This window comes from Ctenopharyngodon idella, chromosome 23 (genome assembly GCF_019924925.1).
Source record: "Ctenopharyngodon idella isolate HZGC_01 chromosome 23, HZGC01, whole genome shotgun sequence".
In the NCBI taxonomy this organism is placed as follows: domain Eukaryota; kingdom Metazoa; phylum Chordata; class Actinopteri; order Cypriniformes; family Xenocyprididae; genus Ctenopharyngodon; species Ctenopharyngodon idella.
Window position 1 is genome coordinate 19065791 of NC_067242.1, and position 13349 is coordinate 19079139.

A 13349-nucleotide genomic window follows, 5' to 3' on the forward strand; every position below is an offset into this window, starting at 1 on the left:
CCGCTGTTCCTTCCTTGGACCACTTTTGATAGATACTGACCACTGACTGGGAACACCCCACAAGAGCTGCAGTTTTGGAGATGCTCTGACCCAGTCATCTAGCCATCACAATTTGGCTCTTGTCAAACTAGCTCAAATCCTTACGCTTGCCTATTTTTCCTGCTTATAACACATCCACTTTGAGGACAAAATGTACACTTGCTGCCTAATACTGTATATGCCTTATATTATATATAATTATTATATAATATATAATTATTACTACATTTCTTAACTTCTTTCTTATGAAGAAATTTGTGAATCCGGCCCCAGAATGTGTTCTCAAATATTTACAATCATAAAAAAAACATGAAAATATTTGATTTCGATTGGTCAGTCGAGACATCTAGCCATTGGAAATTTATTAGGTGTACCAATATTCATACCAACTGAATGAACATCAGAAACAGACGCTACTTTAATGTCTCTCTTATTACATTGAGTGCTCACTCTCTTGTTTCATACAAATGCAACTGTGGCCAAATCTTGTGTCTCAGTTATCGATTGTAGTGAAAAAGCAGAAGCTTTAAGATAATACACATAAATAGTTATAAAATAATTTTGATTCAAATCAATGTTTCATGTCCATAAATGTATGTAGTTATTTGCTGGATAACTGTGTCATAATTGCAATAATGACTGTCCGACTAAAGTCGCCTGTTTTAAATTCAAGCAAAGGGTCTATGCTAGAAAAAAATAGATTAATTAGTGATTAAATAATAATAAATAATAATAATAATAATAAGAGGTTTCAATGATCCCATTAAAACAAAATAGAGATTAAATTAAGTAGGCTACAAAGTCATTCAACAATGCATCTCTTTCAAGAAAGTATGGCGCCCTGACCATGATCAAATATTGTCAAAGACTTACTGGTTTATTAGTTGACGGTAATTGTCAGCTCACAAACTTGGACGAGTTTTGATCCTAAGGCATGCAGAGGCAATTTTAGTACATGCTTGACAGTAAGTACACTGTGGCACTGTGGTACCCGATGGCACTGAAGGAATATTCAGTTATACCAGCATAATTTTTGTTGATATTTCAAAAAATGCCCTTAGGATTTTTCCCTTGATGTCTTAGATTTTTAAAACCAGAGAAAATTATATTTTCTCTGTGTCAATCAGCATTTATCATTTAGAGGGTTTTCTGACAGTCTAGAGGAGAATGCAATATGACTCCGCTTCAGCTTGCTAAATGAAAACAATGAGATTTTGATAATAAAGATCACAAAGGAATTATATTTAATTGCCTCTGGGTGTCTTGCTTCACCTCATATATTTTTTCCTGTTCTTATCTAATAAAGACTATGTCTTCCTGTCAGTTATGGTCTTATTTTCTATCTATATCCTTAATGTTAGCCATTTTGATATCTGTCATATTAGTTGGTGCAGATAAGACTGCATTGTAAGGCCACATCTTTGGGGACCCAAACCTCTATCCCTAAATAATGTGCACAAAAAAACATTGGAAGACTGAAAATAGTAACATACTTGAATCTTAAAAAAAAAAAAAAAAAAAAAAAAAATAGTAAGAACATTGTGATTAGTATGATGTTTTAAATATATAGAAAACTATCATGGCACTTAATATGATAAAGACTGGGGCTGACTTTGACAGGACGCTTATTATTTAACATTTTCGTACATTGTACAGCACAAATTACACTAAATAAATGCAAAAAGCATCAGTGGTACAGTTGATTGTAAGGCTCAACAAGCGACATTTTTTTGCTATTGAGTAGCATAACACATACCAACAATATAACATGGTAGATCAATGGTCAAGCCAAACAAAATCCATAATTTTTGTGACAATTTAAAACATACAGTACCAAAAACCTCAACTTCATTTAAAGTGTAGTAAACCTGTAGTTTAATTACAACATTTATGAGGTTGTTGCTCCATATGCCAATTTAAATGAATTACCATTAGTTTTGGGGTCAAAAAAGAACAGCTTGTCCTGGCCGCTGGCTTTTTTTTTTTTTTTTTGTACACTCTTCAATCTGCTCCTCATACATTTTGCCCCTGTAGTTTGGCTCTGCAATTCATCACTTGACCTCATTAACATGATGGTGGGGGAGGTAGAGTCGACTGCCGAGTGTCGCTCCTCGGGCCCCATCACCTCCACAGGGGAAAGGGAGAGCCAGTTCCCCTCTTAACCACAGGAAGCTGGAGCTTCTGGCTCTTCTTGAAAAGGAGAGAAAAAAAGATTGAACAGCCATTGCACGTGTCCCCGTTGCCCCATCCATCTTGCTTATAAGGTACATTCAGGAAAATATACTCCACTACCTCAGTGCCAAACCCTTCCACACCTGACCCTGCTCTCCTATAGCTTTCCTGAAGCTATCTGCAGATGGCACTTTACTGGATATGGTTTAACTTATATGATTCATCTGAAGCATACACTCAAGACACAGATTTCATGACAACTAAAGGCTTTAAAACTGCTTAAAGGGTAAGTTCATCCAAAAATGAAAATTATCCCATAATTTACTCACCTTCAAACCATCCTAGATGTACATAACTTTCTTCTTTCAGCCAAACACAATCTGAGTTATATTAAAAAATATCCTGGCTCTTCCAAGCTTTATAATGGGAGTGAATGGTACCCTAGATTTTGAAGCCCAAAAAAGCGCATCCATCCATAAATCATACATTTTGTAAGAAAAGTATCCATTTTTATAACTTTATAAACTGTAATCAGTAGCTTTCGGTTACGGTCGTCCACGTGTTCATGAAAGAGTCAGTTCCGGCAGAAGGGGGACCTCTGACCCGACAAGAACTGTGTCGAGCCACTGATTTATCTCTTCGGGCTACCAAAGAGATGGCTAGAGCAATTGGCCATACTATTGCAGCCCTGGTAGTTTCAGAGAGACATTTATGGCTGAATCTCTCCAACATCAAAGAGAAAGACAAATCCTTCCTGCTGGATTCCCCACTGTCTCCTCCTGGCCTATTCGGCGACACCATCAACTCGGTCATTGAGAGGTTTCAAGAGGCTAAAAAGCAAGTGGCAGCATTCCAGCAGGTTCTCCCTCATTGATCAAAGGTCTCAGGGGCTGAGTGGGAGCAGCCCTAGCAGCATGCCAGCTCTTCACACAGGGGCACAGCAGAAGCAGAACATTGCTTCTCGAGCTCCCCCACAGAAAGAATGGTGGCTGGGAAAACGCTCGAAGCCTCAACCTGGCAAGGATAAGACAGATCTGAGGAATATCATCCTTCCATGGGGGGGGGGGGTAGTTTACACCTCAATACATGGTGCCGACTTCTCTTCGGTGACCTCAGGGGGCCGTTCTGCCAACCCCACCACATCAAGTGTTTCAAGGCGCAGCGGTTCCCAACAAGTCATTATCACAGTGTCCACCCAGAAACGTAGCGGCGCTAGGAGACTCGCAACCTCTGATAAGGTTATTAGAGTGGTCAGTTCAGTCATTCCCTGCCAGGTATCTGCTTCAGGGGACTGAGCTGACTAGGTGGAAGTACACCAGAGACCAGTCTCAAGACACTGGTTACCTTAGTAGACCATCTGCCAGCATGGGAACTTCTGCCAAATGTGTCACAATGGGTCCTGCTTCAGGTATCTGCTTCAGGGGACTGAGCTGACTAGGTGGAAGTACACCAGAGACCAGTCTCAAGACACTGGTTACCTTAGTAGACCATCCGGCCAGCATGGGAACTTCTGCCAAATGTGTCACAATGGGTCCTGCTCACACTAAAAAAAGGATACAGAATTCAGTTTTGTTCTCATCCTCCTCTTTTCAATGGGGTTCTACCCACTACGGTGGGCCTCGAGCAGGCTCTGGTTATGGAACAAGAGGTCAAGGGGGCCATATAATGTGTTCCTCCACCAGAGAGAGAGTCCAGGTTTTACAGACGGTATTTCATCGTTCCAAAGAAGTATGGGGGTTGCGTCCGATTTTAGATCGGCGGCATCTAAATTGTGCGGTCAGAAAGCTAAAGTTCAAGATGTTAACCGTAAAGCAAATCTTGACTCAAATCAGATCTGAGGACTGGTTTGCCACGATAGACCTCAAAGATGCATACTTCCATATATGCATCCTTCAACATCACAGGAAGTTCCTCAGGTTTGCTTTTTGGGGGCGAAGCATACCAGTAATGGGTTCTTCCTTTCACCCTGTCACCTCGCACTTTCACAAAATGCGTGGATGCTGGACTGGCTCCGCTGCAACTCCAGGGCATTTGTGTATTAAATGACATCAACAATTGGTTGATATTAGCTCAGTCAGAGCACTTGATGGTTCAACATCCTTCTCGCTCATATGAAAAAGCTGGGGCTGAGGCTGAACGCCAAGAAGATTGTGCTTTCTCCAGCACAGAGAACCACTTTTCTGGTGCAATATGGGATTATATGACGATGCAGGCAAGTTTGTCTCCTACACGCATAGATATAATCCTCTCAGCAGTAAAAGAAATTAAGCTAGGCCAGTCACAGACTGTCAAACAGTTTCAAAGACTGTTGGGTCTGATGGCAGCAGCAGCCAATGTAATACCTTTTGGCCTGTTGTACATGAGACCCCTGCAGTGGTGGCTCAAGACCAGGCTGTTTTCCCTGAGGCGCAATCCGTTGCCCATGATCAAGGTTACAAGCAGATCTTCTTGTGGGCCCAGGGGAAGTTGCTATCACTGAGAGTAGCTTATATCCCTGGACGCCTAAATCAGGGGACAGATGTCCTGTTGAGACAGGGGCTGAGGCTCGGGGAATGGAGACTTCTTATATGGAAGGTACGGCCATGTGAAAGTGTATATATTTGCGTCTCAGGAAACGACACACTGTCCCCTGTGGTTCTCTCTAATGCATCCAGCTTCACTGGGGATGGATGCCATGGTGCAGACGTGCCCGAGGCATGCTTTCCCCCCCGATCGCTCTACTCTCGGGAGTTCTGGAGAGTTCGCCGGGAGGATGCCCGTCTCCTGTTAGTGGCTTCTCTTTGGCCAACTCGTTTGGATATCTGACCTGATTTCCCTCCTCAACTGCTCCCCTTGGGAAATTCTGATCAGGAGGTACCTTCTATCTCAGACAGGGGGCTCAATATTTTACTCCTGCCCAGAGTTATGGAAGCTGTGAGTGTGGCCCCTGAGGGGGCCCAACTCATAGAGGCTGGTCTCTTAACTGAGGTTGTTGAGATCATTCTTCTCTCCAGAGCTTCCTCCATGAGGAAACTTTATGCTTTTAAATGGAGATTGTTCTCTTCATGGTGTGAGATTCATCATTTAGACCCAGTTGCATCATTTAGACCTATCATTTAGACCCAGACCCTCAACTGCCCGGTTGGTTCTGTGCTGGAGTTTCTGCAAAAACGTTTCTCTGCATGGTTATCCCCTTCTATGCTAAAGGTGTATGTGGCAGCCATAGCTGTTTACCACACTCCTTTGAGTGGTGTATCTTTGGGGAGGGACCCATTAGTATCTCGTTTCCTCTGTGGCACTTTGAGGCTCAAGCTGCGGTCACACTAGACTTTGAGCACGCAAAATTTCTTCGGACACTGTAACAGTTGTGATATGACGTCACGCTCTGCAGCGTCTTTTTTATAAACATGAATTCAACATATAACAAATAGTAATGCATTCAAAATGACTTTACTGCTAAAAATACTGTTCTTTTAATTCAGCCAAGGGATCACGCCGTGACGTATCAATCTTCTACTGGTCATGCGTCTTCACGTAATGCGAAATTCGCAGGTCAGAGTTCACCAAGCTTGAACTTTGGAATGTAGCGAAATGCAAAACTTTGAGCTTGCATTGCCATTTGTATGCATGTGAATGGAAGTCAATGGAACGAAACGTGCAGTGTGGCCACCCCTTCAGGCCTGCAGCTCACACAAGGGTTCCGGCATGGGATTTGGCCTTAGTACTGAAGGGCTTTTCGGCTGTTCCCCTTGAGCCTATTGAGGAGGTTTCAGAAAAGTTTCTGATGTTGAAGGCTTTATTTCTGTTGGCTATTACATCTCTCAAAAGATTTAGAGATTTACAAGCCCTTTCGGTTTCCCCTTTGTGTTTGGAGTTTGCACCTGGCATGGTGAAGGCTTTTCTTTACCCTAGGCCAGGTTATGTTCCTAAGGTCCCCACTAATGTGGCCAGATCTAAAGTGTTGCAGGCCATCTGTCCTCTGCCCCTTCATACATCAGACCAGGAGAAATTAAATCTGCTTTGCCCAGTGAGGGCACTTGATGCTTTACATTCACAGAGCTGCCATGTGGCGCAAGTCTGATCAACTCTTTGTATGATTTCGGTCACCCAGAAAGGGGTACCCAGCATCTAAGCAGAGAATGAGCAAGAGGGTAGTTGAGGCTATCTCTCTTGTTTATGAATTGGCTGGTCAGCCTTCTCTTGTGGCTGTTCAGGCCCATTCTACTAAGAATATGGTGGCTTCAAAAGCCTTGCTTTCTGGGACTTCTCTTCATGACGTATGTGCTACGGGAGGCTAGTCCTCTCCGCACACATTCGTCAGGTTTTATGACCTTGATCTGGGCTTCACTCTAGGCTCCCTGGTGCTTCAGTCTTAGTTGTGCTCCAAACAGGATTCACACTAGACAGGCACTGGTCAGCATTGCATTGTGGGTATTAATGTTCCCATAGTGTCGCAAACTTATGACGCAGTGCAAGTGCGAGGGGGAGGGGGTATCAGACTCCGATGTTTAATGACAAAATAAAAGTATAAAATTCATACACTACATAGATGAGTACATAGTGCATAAGTACATAGTGTATAAGTGCATAGTGTATAGTGCGCAAATTGGGATGCAACTATTGTTTGGTTCAGGGGTACTTTGTACCTTCCTGGTCATGACATCACCCACTTATGATGTTCCGTCACACCATTAGACTGAATGAATGAATGAATGAATGAATGAATGAATGAATTTCAAACATGCTTCAAGACGCAATCACACAGAGGCATTCCCATTGTGTCGTAAACTTATGACACAGCATCTCGTTCCCTCTTCAGGGAACCGAGGTTACAGTCATAACCGAGGCATTTTAAGCATGTTTGGGCTGAGTTTTTGCTACATTTACACTGTTCGGACCAGCAGGGGTCACCAGCGTGTGTTGTTTGCGACTGGTTCTAAACAGTGGATCATTTTGCGAAGCAATTGGTTCAATTGATTTGAGTTTCGAAAAGCTTTGTTTCTTCCATCACTAGCCACACGATAAAACCATAAAGGACAACACCAAGAACATAGAAAACACTGGGGTTTAAATAGGAATGAGTTGCTATGGAGACTAACAAGTGTAACTATGGAAACAAACAAGGCAGCAATGCAAACAAAGAAAACAGGAACTAATCACAGGAAGTCAGACAGCAGGAACAAAAATACACTTCAAAATAAGAGTCCTATGACACAAAACAGGGAAAAACAAAATGGAAATCATAACACTTTTATTGCATAACTGTGAAACCCCCCTTTTGGAGCCTTTATTTTTAAGAGTGATGTATTTAATTAATTTTGGACAAAAGCATCTACCAAATGTACAAATGTAAAAGAAAAAATGCAATATATATATATATATATATATATATATATATATATATATATATATATATATATATATATTCATTAAATGTATAAATAAACACTTGAAATAACCACCATCCAATCCAGCTAAACCATGACAGGAATTAATGCTCCTATTTGCACAATTAAAAGTCAAAGCGCTCAACATCTAAATAATAAAACAATAATTTGCTAATTAAAACAAATTAGTGACTGAACTCTTTCTAGTTTTGTTAATAACACTTATATTAGAACTGCCTGACATATGGATACATGCATTTGTAATGAGCACAGTGCACATACGGCAATATGTGGCAGCTCAATAATTTATCCCAAAATGGCCTTCACCAATCTTCCAGATTTCACATACTGTTAATATATTGCTTTTTTCCCCTTTTACCAAATTTTCACCTTTCATAATAAGGTCTTTTTTTGTGAATGAAACATCAGTAGTAATTGGAAACTGACAGATTTGCAAATAAAATTAGTTGTGAGCCTTTCAGATTTGAAAGTATTTTAAAAAATATTAAAGTGTAGAGTAATATAAGGAAATTGAATTCAAAAGACAGTTCAACATAGTGGGTATTATTCATGAAACACAAGCAGAACAAAATTCTGTGTAAATCCATTTGTATGTAAATTGTCACATTCGATTCAATGGGACAATTTATGTACAAATTGTTTTACTTACAATTTACACAGAAATTCATTCTACTGTTTCGTGAATAAAGCCCAATTCTTCAACAAGGAAGCATGACATGAAATAATGCTGATCATTTTAACATGGAAAGTGGCGAAATGTCTCATAAAAGCCTTTTTAGAAAATATAGTATTGAAGTATGGAGAGGGGCTGCAGAACCCCATTACCTACATGCTGAAAGTCAGAAATGATTGATTACAGTTGTGAAAAAGATGGTCAAGGTGGTTAGTGAAACTAAAAGGATCTTCCCTGGCAGAGGACCTGGCAGACCAGATGGTGGAGGTTCATGCACTATACTGTCCTCCAGCTAAACTCAAAATGTGTGCGTCTGTGTTCGTGTGTTTGCATGAGGAGGAATCGGTAAGAAGGAAACTAAACTGAATCACTCTCTATCTAAACCATTAGAATTTTACAACTCGAAAGTTAACCCTAGAATGCATAGTTAAAATTTACCCATAGAGAGAGAATGTGATTACACAATTACAATTACATGTATTTACTTTTTTTAAACTACTTGTTTTATCAATGAAAATAAATGGTAACACTTTATTTTACAGTGTCCTTGTTACACGTTACATGTATTTACTATAGTAATAACAGTAAATTATACATAATTACATGCAACTAACCCTAAACTAAACCCTAATCCTAACCCTTACCCTATAGTAAGTACAAGTTGTTAATTATTACTCAGTACTAGAAATTACATTGGATAAACACATTTGTAAAATGTTGTAATAATAAATATTATTACAATTTAAAATAACAATTTTTGATTTTAATATATTTTAAAATGTAATTTATTCCTGCGATGGATAAAGCAGAACGATAGTCTCACTAAATCTTTCTCCTCACCTACCTCGAAATCACTCATCCATCCTTTTGTTTAGCAGCCCAGAGTTACGTCAGTCGCCAACATCTCACTCAGTCCGACACGCTGCAGCCCATTACGAAACCTTTTCAGCCTCCTATAAATGATCAGAGGATACTAACAAAGTACTTAAGGATGCTAGTAACATCAATGTAAAATGCTTGAGAGAAAACACATTCAGTCAGCAACTGATAAGTGGAAAGTGCATGCAATTGTTATCAGCTTTAGCTACTGATGTGATAAAGTCAAGTTACTAGTGTGCTTATTCAAAGAGAAAATTCCCATTTTACATGATGAAAGTGCAGGAGAGATGGTGGAGACATGCAGTACTGGGCGTGTCTGTTGTGTTGCATGGCACCAGGTGGTTTTGTTGACAAATGGGTAATGACTTCTCAGAGCCAGGAAATTACCATGGATGCCAAAACACTGCATATAGCACCAGCCGAACTCACTGGGGAATAGGAAGGAATGATTAGCATGCTGTTTTCAGAGTGCTTGATTTGTAATTAGAATCTTTATCTGTAAACAAACAACCTGTTTATGTATTTCCCTCCATGCTTTCTGCGCTAGAGGTAAAACAAACTCATATGTCATGTTCAATCCTTGGCTCCATACTGACCTAGTTCACCTTCAGGATATCCATGTAAAGAGGGGATCCTTTTCATATTTAGAAAATGCTTGAACACTTATTCTATCAATACCAAACCTGATCTCACAGGAAAACATTACTATTGTACAGGGTGGCTATTTTGTATTCATTAATTCAATGTAAGTTGTACAAAATGTACAATTTTTATTAAAATAAATACAAACCCGATTCCAAAAAAGTTGGGACACTGTACAAATTGTGAATAAAAAAGGAATGCAATGATGTGGAAGTTTCAAATTTCAATATTTTATTCAGAATACAACAATGCATCATTTTAAGGGAAAAATAAGTTGATTTTAAATTTCATGGCATCAACACATCTCAAAAAAGTTGGGACAAGGCCATATTTACCACTGTGTGGCATCCCCTCTTCTTTTTATAACAGTCTGCAAACATCTGGGTACTGAGGAGACAAGTTGCTCAAGTTTAGGAATAGGAATGTTGTCCCATTCTTGTCTAATACAGGCTTCTAGTTGCTCAACTGTCTTAGGTCTTCTTTGTCGCATCTTCCTCTTTATGATGCGCCAAATGTTTTCTATGGGTGAAAGATCTGGACTGCAGGCTGGCCATTTCAGTACCCCGGATCCTTCTTCTACGCAGCCATGATGTTGTAATTGATGCAGTATGTGGTCTGGCATTGTCATGTTGGAAAATGCAAGGTCTTCCCTGAAAGAGACGACGTCTGGATGGGAGCATATGTTGTTCTAGAACTTGGATATACCTTTCAGCATTGATGGTGCCTTTCCAGATGTGTAAGCTGCCCATGCCACACGCACTCATGCAACCCCATACCATCAGAGATGCAGGCTTCTGAACTGAGCACTGATAACAACTTGGGTTGTCCTTGTCCTCTTTAGTCCGGATGACATGGCGTCCCAGTTTTCCAAAAAGAACTTCAAATTTTGATTCGTCTGACCACAGAACAGTTTTCCACTTTGCCACAGTCCATTTTAAATGAGCCTTGGCCCAGAGAAAATGCCTGCGCTTCTGGATCATGTTTAGATATGGCTTCTTTTTTGACCTATAGAGTTTTAGCCGGCAACGGCGAATGGCACGGTGGATTGTGTTCACCGACAATGTTTTCTGGAAGTATGCCTGAGCCCATGTTGTGATTTCCATTACAGTTTCATTCCTGTATGTGATGCAGTGCTGTCTAAGGGCCCGAAGATCACGGGCATCCAGTATGGTTTTCCAGCCTTGACCCTTACGCACAGAGATTGTTCCAGATTCTCTGAGTCTTTGGATGATATTCTGCACTGTAGATGATGATAACTTCAAACTCTTTGCTATTTTTCTCTGAGAAACTCCTTTCTGATATTGCTCCACTATTTTTCACCGCAGCATTGGGGGAATTGGTGATCCTCTGCCCATCTTGACTTCTGAGAGACACTGCCATTCTGAGAGGCTCTTTTTATACCCAATCATGTTGCCAATTGACGTAATAAGTTGCAAATTGGTCCTCCAGCTGAATCTTATATGTACATTTAACTTTTCCGGCCTCTTATTGCTACCTGTCCCAACTTTTTTGGAATGTGTAGCTCTCATAAAATCCAAAATGAGCCAATATTTGGCAAGACATTTCAAAATGTTTCACTTTCAACATTTGATATGTTATCTATATTCTATTGTGAATAAAATATAAGTTTATGAGATTTGTAAATTATTGCATTCCTTTTTTATTCACAATTTGTACAGTGTCCCAACTTTTTTGGAATCGGGTTTGTAAATAAGCATGAAGGTACACCCCTAAACATAACCGTCACTTGGGCATAAGCAGATTGTATGAAAATGTACAAACAAGATTGTAAGAATTCTTAGGAATTAGCTACCCATTCGCCAAAACGTAAAATTGCCATGAGATTTTGCACCAGTGGCAGTCACAGAGTCCTGGGTTGCTTGGTGTGCTTGATAAGATAAAGCAGGGAAAAAATAATGCGGGAAAAGTTTGTCATCAAATTATAAAAATAAAATGTTCAAATAGAGACCAATATAAAAATAATCTACTATAAACATCTCTGGGTTATGTAACCTGGTTCCCTGAGAAGGGAACGAGACGCTACATCAGTTTCTGATGCTATAGGAATGCCTTCAGCGTGTACTAGTACCTGAAGCACGTGTGAAATCACACCAATGCAATTGGCTACGGCAGTCACATAGCGTCACTGGCATGCCAGCATGTCTATAAAAGAGTGCCTGCATAAAACATCAGCAACTTCAATATGTCTGAAGGAAGATGTGTAGGCATGCCTGAAGTATGGCAACGGGATACTGCGTCTCTTTCCTTCTCAGGGAACCAGGTTACATATGTAACCCAAAGACATTCCCTTTTGTAGGGAATGAGACGCTGTGTCAGTTGCTGGCGCTATGGGAATGTTGATACCCACTACGCCATACTGAACAAATGCCTGCCCACTAGCTGTGACTTGCAAACCAAGCATAGTTCAACCCGAATGGACTGCCTGGGGTTGCCATACAAGATGCATACCAAGTGATCAGACACTTAGCACCTAGAGGCACAGAACTTACCGCAGCTCTAATGCTCCTGAAAAAATAGCACCAGGGGCATAGCTGACCAGGGAGGCCGCAGCTACAACTACTTATGCACTATCACCTCCAGACCTATCTTGCTGGAGGGGGCTACAGTTAAGAAAGTGGGATGCTAATGGCGACAAAGTTCACTCTTCTCTTCTGATTGATCGCCCATTCTTGGTGAGACCTACAGGAAGCGTGCTAACATAGCTCTAACTATGTCTGCACTATTGCTTCCAGACTTATTGTGCTGGAGGCGGGGGTGACAGATCAGAAAGTCTACTCTTTCTTTCTTCAATTACCCATTCCTGGTGAACCTACAGGAAGTGTGCAAACACATTAGTAACTACATCTGCACTGGAACCTCCAGCTACTCGTGCTGGAGGGGTGATAAATGAAGGAGTGGGACACTAATGGCGACAAGTTCACGTCTACTCCGTAACTCACCTATTCCTATAGGACTAAAAAGGGAAGCAATATCTCACCTCCATACTCAGTGTACTTGAGGGGGCAACGGGCAAGAGAGTGGGATGCTAATTGTGACTAAGCCCAGCTTCTACTCTATCAACTTTGTCCATATGCTTACTCGTACCAGGAAGACTGTTTGCCAACAGTCCATTCCTGGGCCTGAGCCACTGCAGCAGGAAACCTAGGATGGACCCTATGGCCTACAGGAGACTTACAAGCCGTAAAGATGTCACTAAGATCCCTTGGGGGGTTGGGGTAAGGGCAGCCATGCCTACCTCCTGACCCTACCCTCCAAGCAGTCATGCTGTGTCCTGGGTCAGAAGGAGTTATGGGGGTTGAATGAACCTGAGATCTAAGGAAGATGTAGAGTTTGAATGCTGCAGACTGAACCCTCGCCTATCTGAACCACTCAACTACCATGTCAACAGCAATGTCAAAGAGGCCAGAGGGCGAGACCGTGGCACTGGGGAGAAAGGATTTCTCCTTCTCCTTTATCCCTGAGAGGGTCAACCACAGATACCTCTCCACAGCGACCACTGCATCCATGGAACGGCCAATGGCGTGGGCCATCTTTTT